Source organism: Zerene cesonia, chromosome 5 (assembly GCF_012273895.1).
Source record: "Zerene cesonia ecotype Mississippi chromosome 5, Zerene_cesonia_1.1, whole genome shotgun sequence".
Lineage (NCBI taxonomy): Eukaryota > Metazoa > Arthropoda > Insecta > Lepidoptera > Pieridae > Zerene > Zerene cesonia.
In genome coordinates this window covers 1,465,740-1,478,374 of record NC_052106.1, presented here as the reverse complement: position 1 = coordinate 1,478,374, position 12,635 = coordinate 1,465,740, and the positions used below count along the sequence as shown (strand labels likewise).

General features: G+C 33.9%; 1 protein-coding gene across 2 annotated transcripts in view; it reads left to right on the top strand.

Moving 5' to 3' along the window:
* The first annotated feature begins 7,092 nt into the window (after positions 1-7,092).
* Positions 7,093-12,635, top strand: part of LOC119839888 (rho-related GTP-binding protein RhoN-like) — an 87,699-nt gene continuing 82,156 nt past the window's right edge. Inside the window, exon 1 of one of the 2 annotated variants that reach the window (XM_038366318.1) lies at positions 7,093-7,302. The gene's annotated coding sequence lies outside the window, so the exon portion shown is untranslated. The remainder of the gene's footprint in view (positions 7,303-12,635) is intronic. The other variant, XM_038366319.1, reaches the window with a different exon arrangement.

Sequence of the window (12,635 nt, the reverse complement as noted above, 5' to 3'; positions counted from 1 at the left end):
TGATTTATTTCATTTTATATGTATACCAGATGAAACTTTAAAGCTTAACAGACATCTGACGTTCCGCAAATATGTACGAATATTGACGAACTACGTTAGAGTTAACTTGTATCTGTATCGGTGAGAAAAGCTGCAGTAAATATAGATAGTTCAAAAAAACTAGGAGAAACTAGGAGATCTGGTAAACATTTTTTGAATTGAAAAATGTAACCTTTGAATTATATTGTATTCATTATTTTTAACAAAAAACTTTAAACCAAATTTAAATGGGACACAGGAGGCACCTTTCTAATAAAAAAAGAATCATCAATATCGGTTAGCCCAGTGCAAAGTTCTAAGGTAACAAGCCCATTCAGAAATTACTTCTTTTTAAAGGTGGTTGAAATTACGTTTGTCCCAGCTAGGATGCTGGTTGTTATATATATGTCTGAAATAAATACAGTTCCCAGGTAATGTGAAATCAAAGGAACGGCTGTGTTCCGCATCAATAAATGGAATTCTTAATGCGTGTTTATCAGCTTGCAATACGTGAGCTATATATTCGAAGTATCTGGAAGGACCAAACTGTGTTTCGATTTACGAGAGAATTAATCAGCCGGGAGTACTTTGGTGTGTTGTAAGGTGGCAATTTCTAGAAACTAATGGATATTTTCTATACTCTCTCGGGGCGTTAGCACAAGGCATGAGAGTCTATGCATAGGATATCATCATATGTACTCGTATCAGCAAGAGACAAGACAAGACATGGCCTTATAGACCAGTGGAGATAGCATTTGAAACATAAAAAATACGACACAATGGACCAATTAGAAAGCGTGCTTATAACATAAATTGGCAAGTTATCAAGGAATTTAGTAGAAAAAATTATTTATTTTTAAATATATCGACAGAAAAACAGATCGACCGGAATACATGTTTCCTCTCATTTTTGTACTATTATCTTACTTTTTATGTCATAGGGGGTAACTGAGGTGGTTTGCCTAATGGTAAACGATCACCACCACTGTGCCCAATCGCAAAGGAAGCGTCTGTACGAATGCTCTGTCTGCTTTTAAGGTGTAGGGTAAAGGAAAGGATTGAAGATTAAAAAGGAAGAGTGGACTGGAGGGGTGATGAAAAAAAACGGGCCTCCGGCTCCCCTACTCACCGTGCGAGCACAGTGGCATGCTACTATTTCGCGCCGGTCTTCTGTGGGAGTGTGGTACATCCTTTTTTTTTATAGTGGGGAAATCTTGCATAGATACCCACGGTCCCCGGGGATGGAGCCGTGGGTTATGTCGGATTCTTACCGACCAAAACCCCACTGTGTTCCGTCGAGCTACTTGAATGAAGGGGCCACGGGAGCTGGTTAAAATACGTCCGCGACCCCCTCGGGTGTGGTACATCCCTACGAGTGGCCAATGTGCGAGTTGGCTCAATTCATGCCGACACGTGCTCGTCTTCCACATTGTTCTTGGAATTGTTTTGATTTTGCTATAAATTTCGTATTTCGCTTACAATTTTACGCTACTCAATACACATAGTCTATTAGCCTAGAAACACATAATGGCTTAGATCACATAATATAAAGAGAGGCAAAAACGGAAAATTTTTACATATACATATGCGTCAGTATCGTACGATTGGTGCCAAGCCATGATGTTAAAGCAAAATAGGGTAAAAGCAATTCCAAGTATTCATGATGTACCGTGTGAACTACTTCTAACGAATACTGACCACGTTATCACGTCAATCAACTCTAATTGTGCGAGCTAGTCGCCCGATTACACTCAATTAGTATGACAATTATAAGAGTTAGTTTTGCGTTTTATTTGTAAATGTTTAGATCTATGACACATTGTGATATGAGTATCATCATCTAGTATTTCGAAGCGAAGGCGTCAATCATAGCGTAGTTTTATTATTGTTGAAATGATATACATATGACAATACAATGATATACTGGTTTGAATTTATGGGCACTTAAGATATGATTCTGTGGTCTTTGTACATGTTATCCGAGAACCCGTGAGAAATTTCAATAAATGTGTATTTATTCATAATGTATTATTTATTTATTTAGTACTTTATTGCACACATAGTAATGGAATACAGAAAGAGGATAGCATAAGAGAGAAACATGTACAAACGGCGGTCATATCGCTAGGTGGTGATCTCTTCTAGACTGCCATATGCATTGAGTAAGAAGAGATATTTACGGAGATAGGTGTTAGACATTTGAAGGAGGTAGATGAGCAAAAAATAAGGCGTTGTGATAACAGAACTGAGAAAATAAATTATAAAACGATAGTTATGATTAGAACCATGTATATTAAATATACCCTAAATGATGATTAATAATTAATAACATGAGAAGAGAAAACTGTACAATATTTTTATTTTATTATTGTAATTTAATTCGAATCCACGTATAATCAATGGATTATCATATAATATCAAGCAATATAAATGAGTGAAACGATTTAGTCGTTAAGAGGAAATATTAATCCACGTTTTTCGCCTTACTATAGCAGCGATTTACCATAAAATACTTTGGTATTTTTCATTTTAATAATATATCTATACTCATATTATAAAGCTGAAGAGTTTGTTTGTTTGAACATACTAATCTCAGGAACTACTGGTCCGATTTGAAAAATTCTTTCAGTGTTAGATAGCCCATTTATTGAGGACGGCTGTAGGTGCTATATATATATACCACGGGCAAAGCCGTGGCGGACCGCTAGTGTTATATATGTGTGTATGTGTAATTTATCACAAAACAAAACTAAGTATTTTCTATTAAATATTATAATAATAACATGGGAGATGAAAGTACTTAAATAAATTGTTCTTGTCATTCATCAATGTCGTTCGGACTCAGCAAAAGATAATTATTTTGACGATAATATAATGTAAACCTTCCAAAGGTAGGGTAAGAACAGAAAAATTTAGTAATTAGTACAGAAAAATTCATATTATTATTATTTAAATATTTATTTCTTTGTTTTAATTGTTGTATTGCGTTGTCTTAATTTTACTGTTTTTCTTTTAATTGTAATTTTGTGAAGTCAAATAAATGTTTCTATCTTTAGGTTAATATTATATATATACTATACAAAGACAAAGTAAACACATATTTTTTAGTTTATAAAACTCATTGCAACGCAATGAAATTTGGTACATAGACAGCTGGACAACTGGAGACGTTTTATCCCGATATACCTACGGGATATGGACTTACGCGGGTGAAACCGCGGGGCGCAGCTAGTGATTTATAATTATGAAATAAAGAAATATCGCTGCCTCCGTATTTGCAACCGTAATACGCCCACTGCTGGACATAGGACATCCTTAGAACTTCCCTAATAGCCGATCATATATGCATAAATATATAAAGGTGTTATGTTTTACTATGATATATAACACAGCCTTGTTTGTGCCCATGTATCTACTACTTGAACTGCGTAAATTAATCCGAGTCGACCCGTATTGCTTTACACTGGCCTTGCAATTTGCGTATTTTATATAATGATTTGAAATAAATTCCATTTATATGGTATTAATATATTCATGTTGTTTACTTTATGATTATGTATATATGTTAAGTAGTTTTTTTTTTTTTTATGTCATAGCGGGCAACTGAGCTGGTGGTTCGCCTGATGGTAAGCGATCACCACCGCCCATGAACATTCGCAAAGGTAGATCCTCTGCGAATGCGCTGCCCGCTTTTTTGGGGTAAGGGAAAAGGAATGGATTAACGACTGGAAAGAAGGAATAGACTGGTTCGGGTGAGGAAAAGGAAACGGGCCGTCGGAGTTATCCGCGAAAATAATGCCAGCTACGAAATAATTTGTCTTTCTACTCGTGATAGAATTTTTAATATCGGTTAGGCAATTGCTGAGTTAATTTGATTCAAACTACTATTGGACGTGTAGAAGATTTATAATAAGTACATAATATAAGAGCTTTGATTCACCGCCCTTATCACTGAGAAACTGAATAATTTTGACCCTATATAACCGGATGCTGTGATCATTATCGATTATTCACTGTCGTTATAATTTATTATCAGTTTGTATTGCTCAAAATCTTATGCAGCTCAGGTCTTATGTATCCTACTATCCTATCCTACTATATCCTACTTCCTACTAATGTTATAAATGAGAAAGTTTGTAATGATGTTTGTGTTTGTTACTCTTTCACGCAAAATCTACTGAACCGATTGCAATGAAATTTGGTACGTAGACAGCTGGACAACTGGACTAGCACATAGGCAATTTTTTATCCCGATATTCCTACGGGATACGGACTTGTAGCGGCGCAGCTGGTATGTTATATTATCAGTTTTATGTCGTGTTTGTTAAGCAATAATCATTTATAATTTGCTCAAATATTAAGTGGAAGTTACTCTACATTTACTTCTGCAAGAATTTTTTATGTGGGAGTCGAGCACGCTTCGTCACAAAGCCCTTAAGTTTTATAATAAAGGATTCACCTCGGATTAGTGTACTTAAAATTGTAGTTGTAATAATTGTATCTTAATTATTATAAGTATGGTTGTACCTGAGCGACATAAATTGTTTTTGAATAAGCTCTTCACTACATAGTATAAAATAAAGTCTCTTTCTCTGTCCATATGTCCCTATGTATGCTTTAATCTTTTAAACTACGCAACGCAAAGGTGTATATGTATAATAACATCTATTAAGTTACTCCGAATTAATTAATTTATGTGCAAGCAAAAGCTAGTTAAATACAAACAGATAAAGAGTTATCTCCAATGCGCCCCTGAAGATGTCATATAATAATAATAGTAGTTACTACTACTGTGTTACTATTAGCTACTGTGTTTTGAACGGAGAATTGGGGAGTCGGAGGTCCGTATCATTTTCCTTACCATTAATTCCACTCCTTCGTTCTCTTTGAAATTCTCTCCTTTTCCCTTAAAAGCGGGCAACGGATTTGCAGCTCTCTGCATATTTTCCAATCCTTACATCTGACGATCTATCAGCTCAGTTTAAGCAATCGCGGGCACCCATTGTCATTTATATGTTTTAGAGATTTTAAGAAAAACGGTCCTATTATACGAGACACCGCGGTGAACGACAAAGAAGCACCATACAATGAATAACAGGTACTTCTCTTCACTGTTGAATAGGGGTTCTCTCGAAATTCTCATTGTACACATACAAAGGTGAAATTAATTGATCTCACAGTACTGGTATGGCTTTGATATAATTTTGGCGTTAAATGTTTCAATATGATTAACATCATTATTGCTGTTAAATACACAATTGAAACTCCATTTATTTATAATAAATATATGATTACATCAGACCAAGGTAACCGCAGTCGTGGCCAGTTTTTTGCGAGATATTCGATTTTAATTCAGCGCCGCTCGCATTCCTCAGTACTGGTTGATCATTAAAGATAATTTCATCTTTTAGGATGCCGTAAATCCTTTGGCTGAAATGCTCTATGGCTAATTCAAATATTGGAAATTTTCTACTTACAAGTGCTATGGGAGAATTCTATGTGATTGAACTTGCAAAATGATTATAAATAATAACAATTATATAAATGGAACACGCACCAAGTAAGGTAATATCAGAGCACAAAGCTGTTGAATTCTTTTGACATTCATAGTTCTGCGTGGTTCTGCTTCAAAAGTTTATCTACACTTGTAAAACCTTTTTACCCCTAAACGTTTGAAATATAACAATGATAATATCAAACCTTGTTACTGCTGCATTATAATAATTACGTTGTACATTTAATCTCGAGAGAATACATAATTTTACTAGAGCATAAATACGGGAAGAATGTTCTAGACTGGAACAATGGCGCGATCCTTCTTTATTTTAATTTGAGATGAGGTACATTTGCACCTGGTGTTGCCAACTTTAATAGATTGTCTTCCCAGAAATTAATATTTTTTAAAGATTAAGGGCTTAGGTGCCTAATTTAGAGTTAAAGTATTTAAAATTAGATTAAAATGCAGATTATGCGGATATTTTGGATATTAAACGTGGCTCTAGGTTTAATTAACAAAACATACACATACCACAGATAGCAAAATACTAGACTGTACAATGAAGGCCATTATTATGAAATATCAAATTTCAACCAAATCGGTTTAGTATTTTTTGCGTACAAGAGTACCTAAAATTTTCAATGTTCAGTCAGAAGGCACAAATAAATACATGCAAGAACATGTCGATACTTGCTATCGTAAAACAGTTTCCGATTCGTTATTTTAAATTGAGCAAGTGTGAGTTACCATTTAACATAATACATGTTACATTAAATATAATACAACTAGCTGTACGCCATGGCTACGCCCGGGAAGTTGTTTATTATAATCTAAATTATAATAAAAACTATCCTATCTCTCAAGTTGGATCGAACTGCACATGGTGTGCGAATTTTATTATAATCGGTTAAGTGGTTTAAGAGTCCATTGAGGACAAACATTATGACACGAGTTTTATATATATTAAGATAAAGTATAAACAATGTATCAATCACTTTAGAATTTAGTTTAATCCCAAATCAATCTTAGAGCGGTGTTTTTAACACTATTCACCAATAAGATCAAAATAATATTATCTGTGATTTATCCTTTTCATTTGAATTGTAGTTATAATCATTGTGAATGTGTAGGGTGTTTATGTTATCTACTACAGCTCAATGTACAATGCCTATTAAAAATTCTTTAAACGTTTGATTTCTAAATCGTCAAGGGTTGCACTTAAAAAAGGAGTACTTAAAAGTTGAACACCCTAGGTGCATTCCCTACTATTGTCCCGATGCTGTGTTTTTGCGAACAGAATATAAAAATTTCACGGTTCACTCATCTCTATGTCGAACTAGAAATATATTCATCTCTTTCCAACCCATACGTATAACATCTGCTCTCTCGCTCAACAGGATCCTAGACGCTGGCTGATATCGACGCAGTCTTATCACGAAGTGCTTGTTACTGAATTATTATCATTATCACAGTTGCATAAAGATTAATTTTAGTTGAAGCAATTGTCTCAGAGGTTGTTGCCATACCTGAATGGCCGTAGCGTAGTATCCAGATCTCGCATTCACGACGAGCCATGAGCTGATTGCTGAGGCTGACCGGACGCCAGTTTAGCTCCGACTTTCGAATAGTGAGCACGTATTATTTACCGCGCGATAGCAGTGACCGCGTGTTCTAATAATCGAATCGAATTGTTTAAAGCGAACTCACATAAATTACTTTCGCATTGTAAGTTTTGAGTTATGTGTGTGTCTTAGTTTTTGTGCCCTGTACGGATAACGAGTATTGAGGTATGTCAACCAGTTTTTTTGTACTTTAAAATAATAATTACTCTCGTTGGATGCCGGTGATTTCCTTTTGGTATGCAACGCGGACCTGTTTTTCGTCCGGTCAAGCGTGGGAAGGTATTTGCGATTTACAAACACTATTCTTGTGTTAAATCGTAAATAACATAGGATGCTGTTTAGAAATGTCGCTTTCTTTAGCTGTACAATGAACGGATGTGTAGAACAAAGGAAATATAAAGTAGCCGACAATAGATTTGATTTGTGTAAGGTTTGTGTTGTAAGTATTTAAAGTATGAAGTTTGTTTTAACAGAAGTTTAATTAAAATATAAATCGATAGGTACGCTTTTACGGATTTGTGTCGCTTGATTATTGTTTATGCAATAATGATAAAGTTAGACCGTGAAATCTAGTGATTCAGACACTGTTTTAATGAGAAAGTCTACTTAATTCGTAATTATTACTTAACTGAATTTAGCGTAACGAAACATAGTTTTATAAAAGTTAACTGAATATTTGATTTTAAATAGCTAGCAATCTAGCATATTTTATCTAATGAATTTGAAAGGACATCATCATCATCACCGCCAGTCCATATTTGTTCCCACTGCAGGGACACGGGCTCCCTAAGAAGTTTCAAGCCATAATCCACCACGCTGGCAAATGCTAGCATATAGCATATGTCACATGTCGTCGAACTTTTAAGTGATGGACTTGCGTGTTTCCTCACAATGTTGTCTTCCACCGTTTGGAGCAGTGATCATATGCTGACAAATTGAAAGTAAATACATTTTTCTCTCGACTAGTCTCGATCCGCCCAGTTTTGGATTGAAATCCGAAGTCCTCACCGCTGAGTCATCGTCGCTCGAAATCACGTAAAGGACATTTATTAGGACGGTACAAATATACACGATATGCCTTTAGGAATGGATATAGGCTGTCTAGAATTTAGATTCCAATTACAACGTACTCTTGTACTAATTGGACCAGATGCTAATCGGTTTCAAATTAAACTTGTTTAACTAAGTATCACAATACTGCAATTAAATTAATTGTTTATTAAGATTAAGATATAATTTTAATTACTTTTTTAATTGACTGTACTGTGTAGAAAAGTAATTAAATGTTTAGATAAACATTACTAGCTGTAACCCGCGGCGTCACACGCGTTCGACCCGGATAAAAAGTAGCCTATGTGTTAATCCAATTTAAAATCTCTGTACAAAATTCCATACAGATACGATAAGATACGTGGAAGAGAAGTAAACATACATACGTCCATCCATCCATCGATCCATCCATACTTACAAACTTTCGCGTTTATGATATTGGTAGAAAGTAAAATATTGTTTAATATTTACCACATCACCCACCCAATATTTTGTAGATAGGAATATTTAACCTATATGTAAAATTACCTACACGAAACAAAGACAGTTGTTATTGCTATAATTTCTAACCTGTATTTCATCACTGTATGCTTTTTATTAAAAAAAAACGTCCACGTATTATGTACCTAATACTTAGTCATATATTTTTGATCAAAAGATTATAAGAAATAAGAAAACTGTCTCGTTTATTTCATCTACCAAAATAATAATTAAGAACTACAAAAAAAAAAGTTTCCTTCAGCCCTATAACTATCAAATATTAAAACTAAGAACGTTATATCATATAACGTACTCAGTAAGTGAATTAACTGAATGAAATTCTATTAGGTTCGATCCATCCAGCACTTGACTCTAATTGAATGCTTTGTCAAAGGGACATATCCTTCAATGTGTTATAATATAGCTTAGGGGTATAATTCGAAATGTTTGTAGCTTTTAATATAATATTTGCATTAATAATATAGATTTAATTTCTCAATATACAACCGGCGTTCCCGGATTCCCGGTTCCCGAAAACGAAGGTCTTTCGATTTGACTAATATGTATTTTCGTTATTACTCGACTAACTGCGTGGGTTTTCGATAGACGTTATTATTGTTTGTTTTATAGAAAATTGGTGCCTATTGGTCCCTTTTTAGAATCTGGAGTGGTACCTCCCTTCCCAGGACGTGGAATATGCGTTTTTTGGAAAAAAAGATCTATCGTATCTAATATATAGCTTATTAGCTGCGCCCCGCGGTTTCACTCGCGTAAGTCTGTATCCCGTAGGATAACGGGATAAAAAGTTGCCTATGTGTTATTCCAGTTGTCCAGCTATCTACGTACCAAATATCATTGCAATCGGTTCAGTTGTTTTTGCGTGAAACAGTAACAAACAGCCATGAATACATACATCCATCCATACTTACAAACTTTATAATATTAGTAGTATTATTCGGATATTTTGTACCTTTGCGCAATAACTTAATCGATGTGACTGTAATATCCATTCTAACACTACTTACGTATAATAATATAACTTAGACACATAAGAAAACAAATATTAATAAATATAATACTACACAATGAATCGGTAATCGGTAATTGATCTGAATTTACTATAGTTTTAAATTATACAGCTACTGGTTACGACTGGTAGGACATTGAAAGGATGCTAGTGATTAGATTTATTAGACTTAGATATCTCAAAGTCCTTTATAAAGATGATAATGCTATAGTTGACAATAATAGGCAATTTAGGAAAAATAATTATGTATTTACGGTATCAAACATGTGTTCACCACGCTACACAAATCTAACCAATACTGGCCCACTAAGAAGTTTGACCTATATTAATTCTCGAAGAATTGTTTAATTGTTTGCTCCTACTTTAATTATTAACTAGGCTATTAGCACACTTTAGAACACCTCCCACTAATAGTTAAAATAACTAATTCAAGATGAAATTACCACGATCCCACCCACTAAGAAACTTGTACTATTTCCATCTGCGTGGTACATGGTTTGTCTACCGATTTTTTACCGAATGACGGTCTATAATATGATATCCTACTTCCTACTAATAATATTAACGCGAAAGTGTGTAAGTATGGATGTTTGTTACTCTTTTCCGCAGAAACATCTTATTGTATCTGTATCACAGATAGATTACAGTCTGGATACGCATATAGGCTTTGCCAGAGTACCACGTGAGTGACGCCGCGAGTTACAGTAATATCTGCACTATAAGTATTATAAAAAGGAAGCATTCAATTGTTTGTTAGTTTGTAAGTATATAATGACTAAACAGAACAAATTATAACATTGTTTCTGTGGTTTGATCCAAGCGGAGAACGAGCAAACAGTTTGGTCTATTATTATTTGCTGTGTCATTAAAAAAATCAGTACGACATATACCTACGAACACAGATTTACATCAACCCCTCTTTAAGCACAATCTCTGACATTTACAAAAACAACAAAACATAATCATTATATTACATATACTTATATCATACGCAAAATCTTTTTTTATCCACAATACCCACATCCATAATAGTCTTTGTGATTCCACCTTCAACCAAACGTAATTCACATGACAGCACGGAACGGCGTAATGGCGTAATTGCATATGATATCTTTTGTCTATGAGTCACCGTGAGAATTACACTATTAGGTAATTATAGTAATGTTCGACGGAAGCCTGTGGGCAGATGGTGGACAGGTAACGTGGGTTAGCCATCAGGTACATGATTTATCTTATTTGCTAGCTTTGTCCCTGATTCGTCTGGATTGAACCGGGTCAAGTATTAGGATAATTGGTACGTGTAGTTTGTTGTATATATGTGTAACTGGATGTGCGGATCAAACAACGGGCAAGATAGTATGGTTATATGTTATTCGGGTAGATAAGCGGCAATACTGCAAGGTTTATGACAACATTTCGCATCTATAATACCTATTATTAGTGTAGAATGCAAGGTCAAATTTATTTGCTTGAAATTGTATTATTTATTATGTTTGTAAATCCTTATATTTTATTACATGAATAATTCCAAACGTCCATCCAAGCATATAGAACAAGAAATATTTATGTACGCATAATATATACTTTGTGATTCATCTAAGAATAGGATCAATTCTGAGCCATTTTTTGAGCTTGTGACGTCGTAGGTACTAATTAATAAATATAGAGAGGTTAAGTAATAATAATGCCTTAGGTATTATCTTCATGCATTAAGATAACTCAAAAATTTGTGAACAAGAAAATTGAATTTAAATTGCACACACGTTCCTGTCATTAACAAATTCCGTTTTTGCAGTCGGTTAAAAAACATTCCCTGAAAAAATGATGTGAAATCGTCGATAATTAATAACAACAGTGTTTTATCAATATTTTTATATCGCTACCAACTTATGAAATCTAGTATTCAAGTTTACTATCGAAACCTTATCAAATTACAGGTGTGTACGTTAATACGGTATATATAACAGCTATCTTATCACGCAGTTATAAATTCATTATATATTTAAGTAGGTATAACGATAGCCTACTCTCGTATCTCTTGAATAACAGAAATAACAATTATTCGAAATTTCATTTACCATTTGCGCATTGATACGAATACAGCGATGCAATATTCGTTTTCAATGAAACTTGATATTAGAATGAAATAGTTATCCGACTCCGTCAAAACAAGGGTTCTTTTAAGTATGCCCTATTTGTCTAGGTATATCCTATACATATTTGTTTAGCAGGCTCTGTAGCGTGACCATTTTAATGGATTTAAGCTAAATTCGCCATATCTTAATCGTGGGAATGACCCTGATTGTTAAAACTATAAAAAAGTTAAATTGCTATATTTAATACGGATGATACACGTCAAGTCGCAACTAAAACTTGTATATGCGTGTACTTGAAGGCACGAGCATATGTTTTAGACGAGCCATTGTTTTAATGCAATAGCTCTTAGAATAATTTTATGCTGCACAGATATCATATATCACGAAACATAGATTATAATTTTATCCCTGGCTTTGCGGTTTAGCGGTCAGGTGACTTGCTCGCATGGTGTTTAATAACAAAATAAATACAGGGCAATATGTAAAAAATTACAATATTCAATTATTCAATCGCTTAATGTAGTAATATTCTGTAGCTAAAGTTTTTAAAGAGTTCTTATCCAATTCATTCGTCTTTGACATAACGAAAATAAAGTATAAATCCTTATTTTACTTTTTTTTTTTCGTTGCAAGAAGATATGTCTATATGTCAGTGTTTTTTTTTACTTATAAGTATTCTGATTTTAAATTTGAATATCCATTATCTAAATTAATAATGATACCATAAATATAAGCATACGTTCCAACACCCAAAAAGGTTTCATATCTTAATAAAAATAGTTTTAAAAAACTAAAAAACACGCTTTTAAAGCACGTCAAACTAAAAATTACAAAATAAAATATAG